This window comes from Tachypleus tridentatus, chromosome 1 (assembly GCF_004210375.1).
Source record: "Tachypleus tridentatus isolate NWPU-2018 chromosome 1, ASM421037v1, whole genome shotgun sequence".
Taxonomy (NCBI): Eukaryota; Metazoa; Arthropoda; class Merostomata; order Xiphosura; family Limulidae; genus Tachypleus; species Tachypleus tridentatus.
The window spans coordinates 28,582,571-28,590,858 of NC_134825.1; positions in this window are offsets into that span (position 1 = coordinate 28,582,571).

Here is an 8,288-nt window from a genome sequence, read left to right on the forward strand (position 1 = left end):
TTGATGTTTGGTTATTTTGTTTCATTCACGTCGCCCTCAGGTGGTTTTGGGGTGAAGCTATGGACTTAAAACGCTAAAAGTCGGGTTTAATGACTGCTGTGGGTGAAGGTCAGATAGTCCATTGTGTAGCTTTGTGCTTAACAACAAACAAACAATAATTACTATAATGTAAAGGCTTAATATTCTCTCACGTTTCATTTTCATCGTGAAATAAAGATACTACAAAATACACGTCTTCTTCAATCACTGTTACGTTCTTTTGATTTTGGGAGTTTTAAATAAAATGAATGTTTCATTTTTGGTGTTTCATACATGACGCAACACATTAGTTACTTATAAAACATTCTACTCTGTAATTATAAAAAAAAAGTGTTGTTATTCTTGGAAAGAAAACGTAAAAAAAAACAAGCAAAGGATACAAATGTAAAATAAAATTTGTAGAAGGGAAACATTCATGAATATTGCATTACCTAACTGTGATCAAAAAAGCAACGGTGGTAAATATTAAAGGGCGTTCATTTAGCTAATCCTGAAGTAACGAAAATATCGTGTTTAATGAAAGAAAAACAACTTGGACTAGACATAGGCGCTGATCCCGGAGGGAGGTAAGTATTTCATATTTACTGGCACAAAGCTACTAGGCTATCCGTAGCAAACAAGATATAGTATACTATAATTGTATATGGAAATAAAGGTAAAAATACGTAAAATATGTATAATTAATCAGTGATCCCGAGTAAAATTAAAACCCGCCAGGAAGACTGAAGGCTGGTTTGGGTTAAGAAACTTTTTATGTGGATGAGCAACTAAACAAAATACTATTAAAATGAAAAAAGCCAACACAATTTCAAATACACTTTATTCCTACCTACGCAAGACCGACTCACGCAAATCACAAATATACGGCACCTCCAAACCTCATAAATCAGATTGTCCACTACCACCAATTATGGCCACATAAGAATCGTTTAATTACAATCTTGTCAAATACATAGCATGGGCATTCTTCAGATATGTAACATCAGCCAGCACATTCATCAAAGACTCTTTTAATTTCAAGTCTAATCTTAATCAACTTAATCATAAAGCCTCAATGGCCAGTTTCGATGTTATATCCCTCTTTACAGAAGTCCCAACCGCTGAAGCCTGCAAGATAGCCTTATAACTCTATATCCGAGACCCTAACCCATCAATAGTCATTCCCAGCAACCAATTAGCAACCCTCATAGAATTCACCACGATGAAGACAAACTTCATGTTCAACAACCACAACTATATACAAACAAATGGCCTAAGCATGGGCAACCCAGTATCACCAGTTCTAGCCAATATTTTTATGACACAAGTTGAAACACAAGCAATTAACACAGCGTTACATCCACCACTATACTGGTACAGATATGTAGATGACACGGTTGCGAGTTTCAGAGCTACAGAACACACATCTAATTTTTTAATCATATTAACTCTATAATCCCAACATTAACTTCACATGTGAACAGGAAGAAAACAATCAAATATCATTTCTTAACCTCAAAATTACAAGAACCAATACACAATTTAAAACAAAAATTCACCGAAAAATCACCCATACTGAACTATATATTCCTTGGGACTCAGCACATGAAATACAACAACAACTCAACATATTTCTTAGTAAACACAGCCATAAAACTATGCTCACCAGATAAAATAAACGACGAATTAGACAAAATAAAACAATACTTCATCAAAATCAATAAGTTTCCTCCACAAACCGTAGAAAACATTATACACACACACTTAGATAAAAAGCAAAATCAACTAACAAAAGTAAATAAATCTCACGAATCAAAAAATCACGAAACCATATACTGCTGTATACCATATATTCCCGACATCAGCAGAAAAATAACCAACATTTGGCAAAAACTGATAACAAAATATAAAATTCCAGTTAATATCAAATTTATTCAAAAATCAGGCACAAAACTAAGGTCTATACTATGTAAAAACTACACTGACAAACACCACACCAACATTATTTATAAAATACAATGTGATAACTGCCACAACTTCTATATTAAAGAAACAAGTAGAAAAATGGAAACCAAATTCAAAGAACACAAAAAGTCACCTTCACACGTTTTCGAACACTACAAATCAAATAACCGCAACATAACCATAGAAAACACCTAAATATTAAATAACGAAACAAACGCAAAATTAAAGAAGCCTAGCTTATACAACAACTCAAGCCCAAAATAAACCAATACAAAGGAACACCTTTATACCTATATTAATAATGTAATATAATCAAACATTAAACACGCCCTCTGCATTCCTATACTTAGTTACACAACTCCCTTCTAACATATGGTCAGTTATCGGTCAGTTACCTCTTTTTTTGTGAACTTGACGATGACCGAAGAAGGTCGAAACGTTGTTCGTTCCTCCACATAAAAAATATCTCAACCCAAGCCAGCCGTTTGAACATAAAGATGGCTGTCAAGATTACCAGATAATGTAAAACGACTTCTTCTGTTGGTCGCTTTCTTCAATTTATTCTTAAATTACCCTCCATTTTCTCCACCTCACGGCCAACATTAGAAACCATAAGACCAGTCTTGTTTGTTTCTTTCTATTTTGAATTTCGTGCAAAACTACACGAAGACTATCTGTGCTAGCTGTCCCTAATTTAGCAGTGTAAGACTAGAGGGAAGGCATCTAGTCATCACTACCCGCCGTCAGCTCTTGGGCTACTTTTACCAACGAATAGTGGTATTGACCGTACCATTATAAGGTCTCCTCGGCTGGAAGGGCAAGCATGCCTGGTGTGACGGGGATTCGAACCAACAATCCTCAGCTTACGAGTCGAGTGCCCTAACTACCTGGCCATACCGAGTTCGTAAGACTAGTCAACAAGAACAGAAATAACATAATAAGACTTTACTGAAATGTGTCGTGAAGGTGGACTTCAAAAAAGTTAATTATAAAAGATATTCATATACGTCTCACGTTTATAAAGACATGATAATACAGTTTACACTGCATAATAATACCTAACCAAGAACTGTAATTTTGAATACATAGCACATCTTGCAAATTCGGTTAAAACTACCAGGGAAGAGTACATAAGAGCTCATAAGATTCGACCATATGAACTGGAAAAAATGCCGTTCATGCAATGCTGACGTTTTGTGTGGTGATTTTAAAGAAATAATGTTGCATTCTTGTTTTGAAAATAAACTATAATGTGATGACCTATACAATATGAACAGACATACGAACAATTGAACATAATGTTTTTTTATATTTTTTTCAGAATTAGTCCACAACAAATCATAGCCTGAACTCAATCAATTAAAAAAATCAGAAACATACGGAATGAAAACTAAAACCAACAACATCGGATTGCATACTTAATTACCAAATTTAATATACAGGAAAATATTATACTGACAAGTAAATATATATGTGTGAAGTAGATAGTATTAAATAGTAAATTACTTTAAGCACGCATGTATGTTTTTTGTTGTTTTTTTTTAACTTCGCGCAAAGCCACTCGAGGGCTATCTGCGCTAGCCATCCCTAATATAGCAGTGTAAGACTAGAGGGAAGGCAGCTAGTCATCACCATCCATCGCCAACTCTTGGGCTACTCTTTTACCAACGAATAGTGGGATTGGTCGTCACATTATAACGCCTCCACGGCTGAAAGGGCGAGCATGTTTGGTGCTACCGGGATTCGAACCCGCAACCTTCGAATTACGAGTCGAACGCCTTAACATGCTTGGCCATGCCGGACCGAAATTAGTTTAAGTAATAAAAATGTAATATTTGTGTTACATGTATTTCACGTTTACAAGCTTTTGGACAAACCAATCTTAAACTGAAACCAAGGGAAGTCAAATAATATTTCTAACATTATACTATGGCACTTTAACCTACACTAAAGTAAAGCATGTTAGTTCATGCTTCCAATTTACCGAATTAAATTCGTGAGAACTGCTCGGACTTTCAGAGCCCTGAGCAATATATCACGTCAGAGCAAGTGAGCCACTTAATATAAAAGACCGGTGCTTATTAGCTAAAAAACTTTAACTAAGGTATCAATAATTCTGTTAAATATAACTTCGCGAAAACAGACTTAATGGTCCACTGTTCTCTAACGCAATAAGTACCTTACCAGCATCCTGAGTCAGAAAATTTTAATTTCATAATATCATCACATTATATGATATTGAACAGTGTTTTCAGCAATTCAATAAAATACGTAACATTGTTTATAACTTTATATATTATGCTGTAATAAAATAATAGCTCTCGATCAACAATATAAGAAAAAGTGAATGTAAAATGTTTTATTATTTCCTTAACCCACGGCGGACTCAGCAGATAACCCGATGTGGCTTTGCTATAAGTTAAAACATAAACACACTTTATTTACCACCACAAAACAGACTATTTCAAGTAGCTGCATGATAATATTTCTCCTGTATATTGTTAGTAATTGAAGTAAAAACCTAATCCTAAACATGTAAAAAAGTCAAGTAAAACTTGAAATGCTGGAATGGTAGAATCAGTTATTGGATTAATAAACCACTGTTCACATTTATTTCAAATTTTGCGCATATTAACTACAACGACTTATAAAAACTGCTTGACATATGAGTGACAAGAAAGATCACAAACACGTGAAGCTATTAAAATAAATCCGAGTCGTGATACAATGTTGAAGTATTGTGATCCGTTACACAAAACTGAACCCTTTGTGGATGCTTAACCAATGGATTTAAGGGCAGTATTGACACAAAGAGGCATTCACAGCAGTAAACGTAGTGTAGTTGCATGTTGAAATGGAACACTATCTCAAATAGAAGATATTTTTTAACAAAACGAAACGGAAGCTCTATGGACTGCAGGGGTTATGAACATCTCTGTCTCTCTATATGTGGCTCAAATTGTCTACATCATTACAGGGATAAAAAACATTGGAATTTATATTCAACGAAAGAAAATCACAGCTATCAGTTCTCAATGACTATGCTTTAAAATCCTAATCTCGAGAAACGAACATTTTTAGACCACACCATTCTATACACTAACATTACAGACGAACTGGCAGCAAAGGTTATTAATTTTCCAGTTCAGTATGATACTCTGAAAACCATAATTTATGAATAAATTAAAGAACTTACAAAAATATCAAACACTCATAATGATATCCATAAAACATGAAATGTGGTAATGTTATTCAGAACTAAAACATCTGTGGCGCACTGACTATTTTACATGTAACAGTCACCATACCTCAGAATTAATCTCACTTGTTAAGCTAAAATAAGTAATTGGACCTCTGTACTTATCTTGTTCAGAATTTATAATAAATAAATAAAGTTTGAGGTATTTAATAAACTATGTTGACAAATTATAAATGTACGTATCTAATAATGAGATATATTTGTGTTTTTTATCAAATTAAATTCGTTGAAATTGAAACAAGGGTTCAAATCAATAGGCAATTATTAAATAATGTAGTTTGTTTTTTACAGTTTAACACCAACTGAGGGTAAACGACCTCTCTCATTTTGTTTTTCATTTAATTAATGGAACTTTAGATCTTTTCAAGCACTTTATTTTACATTGCTTATTTGAACCACACACACAGCGCAAATCTATTAAACAATTTGCTTAAACAACGTTACAGTTTTTTAAACATCTACACAACATTGATCAATAACTTCATTAGTTTAATTGACTATACAGATAAGATGACTTCATACTTAGTCATTCTTAACCTTGCACAAGGTACATTATAGAAACTTACTGGCACAGTTAGGTGAGCCACAAGCCTTTGTTACAAAAATACTGAATTTTTAATGAATTATTTTACTAATTTTCTTTTTCTGTTAATACACAGAATCAGGGAGTTTAGTGCTGTGAGTGCAAAATGATTTTCATTTTGTTCCCCTGCAAAATGTTAAAATTCATTTACATGATCTCTAAACCTTTTTAACTAAATTTCAGACCTTGTTGTCTTTCAATAAAACTTTATATCTTTTCTTATTTTTCTCTACCGTATCTCTATACAAGTTCGATCAATATGACTGACTTCGTAACCACCAAAAAAGAATTCAACAACTAAATTACTCTTTTTCGTTCTAGGATAACTTAAATTGTAACAGGAAACTACGTTTGTTTATCCTTAGTAGCTTAAATCTCATAACATTATACATGTGTTTCTACTTATAATTACGGTTTTATTGCTCTTTGAACAGTACATAATTAATAATACCACCACGCAGGTTGCAAATTAATCCGTGAACGTATACTACCTCAGGTTTGCCTTTCGAACTACTTAAATACTCGCAAGTATACTATTCATGCAAATTTTGTTTATTATTACTTTATCTCTTTATTTAATCCAACCGAACCTATTTAATTTAATAAGTATTTAAATTTTGCAATATAGTTATTTTTATAATAATAGATATAGAATACAAATGAAAAATAAAAAAGTATAGTACTTATCTGGTACTTTTCTTAATCACACAGTGACTTAATACTTTTATATAGTAACTATTTAGCCAGTGTTCATTTAGTGGCTTAAAAGTTTTATATACTAACTGTTTAGCTGGTGTTGCTATCGACTGTCGATGAAACTTAACCATGATTTATTTACCTTAATGGTACTAATACACTAAATAATTTTAAATTAAATAATGTGCGTAAGAATACAACGTAAAACCTGTTAAAAGAAGAAAATTATCAACCAATAGATTCTGATCTTTACAAGTAGAAAAGCGAGACAGGTATGTTAAATTAGCCGTACTGATTGCCAGGTTAATTTGTTTATTAATTTAGTATTAATATTAATGTGTCTCACAAACGCTACTAATGTTATTTTTTATTCTATAACAGCAGTAAGTTTGTTTTGTTTGTTTTAGAATATCACGCAAAATTACACGAGAGCTATCTGCGCTAGCCGTCCCTAATTTTGCAGTGTATGGCTATAGGGGAAGCGACTTCTCATCACCACCCACCGCCAACTCTTAAGCTACTCTTTACCAACGAAAAGTGGGATTGACCGTCACTTTATAACGCCCCCACGGCCGAGAAAGCGATTATGTTTGGTGTGACATGGATTTGAACCCGCGACTCTCAAATTACGAGTCGAGTGTCTTAACCACCTGGCCATGCCGGGCCTAACAACAGTAAGAGAAGCAAATCACAATTGAATGAAAATTAAAAATATTGTAATATTTTATAAATGAGCTATACAAAGATAAGAAGTATTGAAAGCAGGTGGTTGTTACATAGTAACGCAGTGAGTACTATAACACAGACAAGTATAACTATAAATATGAAAATGTTCACAAAGAATAAAATATAAACTGCAGCTGTGGAATATCCTTCCAAAATATATATTCATATATCAGTGATCAGCTTACTTTTCAATAGTTCTTGTATTATTCTATATCTGTGCTAAAACATACTTCATTGTGGGGGGTTGAAAGTTTAAATTGATTTCAATAAAAACGTAAAATTTGTGTTTGTGTTTGTCGTGATATTTAGTGCGTGTGTTTAGTTGAACTTATAAGAAAATGAATGCGGGCCCGACATGGCCAGGTGGGTTAAGGCGTTCGGCTCGTAATCTGAGGGTCGCAAGTTAGAATCCCGGTCGTACCAAACATGTTCGCCCTTTCAGCCGTGGGGGCGTTATAATGTTACAGTGAATCCCACTATTTGTTGGTAAAAGAGTAGCCAAGAGTTGGCGGTGGGTGGTGATGACTAGCTGCCCTTCCTCTAGTCTTACACTGCTAAATTAAGGATAGCTAGCGCAGCTAGTCCTTGAGTATCTTTGTGCAAAATGTCAGCAAAATTAAAAAAAAACAAAAACAAACAAACAAAATGAATTCAGATTTTTAAATAAATGGACCAAATTTTTGTTTTGTAAGTTATGTTTGCTTGTACGTCTGTGAATAATAATTAATGTTTAAAAACAATCTATAAAACAGTAAGGTTAGTTTTTCTTGTTTCTTTATCTAAGTATTTTAAATTTGAATAGCTTTTTTTGTGTTTTACACTAAAAATTTATGTTAAAGCTAAAGCCATAATTTATTTGCAAATTGTGAAGTTTAGACTCAGGTTATCACGAGACAACAACTATTCACACGTCGTAACGCTTAAAATCTAAACATCCAGTTTATTTTCCCATAATAAATACAGTATCATTTGTGTTTGTGATAATGTTTATTGTTAACCATTTCTCAATATCCATCGCTTTGTTTGAGTGGTTACTGAATT